The 2,114-nt window shown below is 36.0% G+C and overlaps 1 protein-coding gene across 1 annotated transcript in view; it reads left to right on the forward strand.

Annotated features, from left to right (window-relative positions):
- Window positions 1–16: 16 nt before the first annotated feature.
- Window positions 17–2,114, forward strand: part of LOC106476481 (potassium channel subfamily T member 2-like) — a gene marked incomplete at its 3' end in the record, with an annotated part of 12,112 nt that continues 10,014 nt past the window's right edge. Inside the window, exon 1 of the mRNA XM_013937139.2 lies at window positions 17–24. The remainder of the gene's footprint in view (window positions 25–2,114) is intronic.

Below are 2,114 nucleotides of genomic sequence, written 5' to 3' on the forward strand. Positions count from 1 at the left end.
GCTGCTATGTCTCATCCTTACGAGGTAAGCAAACTCACTAGTATGAACAGTACAAGATTTATCATCTAGCGCTCGATGATCAGACAGCTACGCTGCTATGTCTCATCCTTACGAGGTAAGCAAACTCACTAGTATGAACAGTACAAGATTTATCATCTAGCGCTCGATGATCAGACAGCTACGCTGCTATGTCTCATCCTTACGAGGTAAGCAAACTCACTAGTATGAACAGTACAAGATTTATTATCTAGCGCTCAATGATCAGACAGATACGCTGCTATACCTCATCCTTACGAGGTAAGCAAACTCACTAGTATGAACAGTACAATATTTATTATCTAGCGCCCGATGATTAGACAGATACGCTGCTATGCCTCATCCTTACGAGGTAAGCAAACTCACTAGTATGAACAGTACAAGATTTATTATATAGCGCCCGATGATTAGACAGATACGCTGCTATGCCTCATCCTTACGAGGTAAGCAAACTCACTAGTATGAACAGTACAATATTTATTATCTAGCGCCCGATGATTAGACAGATACGCTGCTATGCCTCATCCTTACGAGGTAAGCAAACTCACTAGTATGAACAGTACAAGATTTATTATATAGCGCTCGATAATTAGACAGCTACGCTACTGTGTCTCATCCTTACGAGGTAAGCAAGCTTACTAGTACGAACAGTACAATATTTATTATATAGCGCCTAATGATTAGACATGTCTGATCATCGGGCGCTAGATAATAAATCTTGTACTGTTCATATTAGTAAGTTCGCTTACCTCGTAAGAACGAGGCACAGCAGCGTAGCGCTACGCTGCTGTGTCTCATCCTTACGAGGTAAGCAAGCTTACTAGTACGAACAGTACAATATTTATTATCTATATACATGTTTGCTTGTGCACAATAATGTTTAAAATGATGGGTACAAGTAAAAGACAACTACCAAGTCTTGTATTATTTACACACACATGATATTAGTACGCATTAACATTTTAGAAGGAAGTTTTTTTTATTATTATTGTTAAAAGAACTTCGTTAATCGAATTTTTGAATATACAAGATAACTGTTTCACAATTCTTATTATGTATTATTTAACCACAACTGATACTTATGTGAGCTTCTAAATTTCGTATATTTCATAACGTATAATTTACTTAATTTATTCAAAAACAGTTGGACTTTCGAATGAAAGATTATTTTTTTTTTGAAAATATTCACGATAGATGGCGTAAGAAATATATGAAAAATTGCTAACATACTTTCTTTAGCCTAATGTTGGAAGACTAAAGGTCGGAACGCCTGTTTGACAAAATAGGCCAATACAGATCATCTGTTTGTATTGAGGATCCATTGGTTTTTCCTATGATTACTAATATTAATTCATCATTATCTACTGACAGGTAATTTGTGTGGTACAATGTGAAAATGTTGTATTAAAGACATCTTTCTATACTGGCTGTATAGCAAGTTGACAATAAGAACAGTGTGTAATATGTATCCAATTACACACTTTTTCGTGTTGTAAACATGTGTCAGCAAGGCCTTTTTTTGTCAATTCCAGATTTCATCATGCCGATTAGGTTCATAGTACACGAAAGTTTAGCAGAAACGTTATTTATACCAGTCAGCTTTGAGACATCTTATGGTGCGTAATGCCTAGGTTGACAAATCATGATCTGATAATCAAAAGTCTACGTGATAAAACGTCATAATAAGACTGATAATAATTTTTGCCATATCTCTCTTAATTTAGCTTATACAATGTACTTCTAGAAAGAGTATAATAGCGTTTCGACGCACACTTTGCGTGTTACACGCTGCTACCGAAGGAACGTGCTAGCAGAGCTGGTTCATGTGAAACAGTGTAATTTATCCGAGCCAAACCAAAAACCAATTTTGTAAAAAAAATATACCCTGATACCAAGTGAAATATGCTTGTGGGTTGTTAAACACAATGGGCTATTTGTGCTGTGCCCACCACGGGTATTGAAACCAGATTTCTAGCGTTATAAGCCTTAAGACTGCGAGAAAGTGAAATATACATTCTTTTGTTATTAATTTTATGCAAAGATACTCGAGGACTAGCCGTCCCTAATTTAGCATTGGT

The sequence above is a fragment of the Limulus polyphemus genome, unplaced genomic scaffold (genome assembly GCF_000517525.1).
Source record: "Limulus polyphemus unplaced genomic scaffold, Limulus_polyphemus-2.1.2 Scaffold10691, whole genome shotgun sequence".
NCBI classification, from domain to species: Eukaryota; Metazoa; Arthropoda; class Merostomata; order Xiphosura; family Limulidae; genus Limulus; species Limulus polyphemus.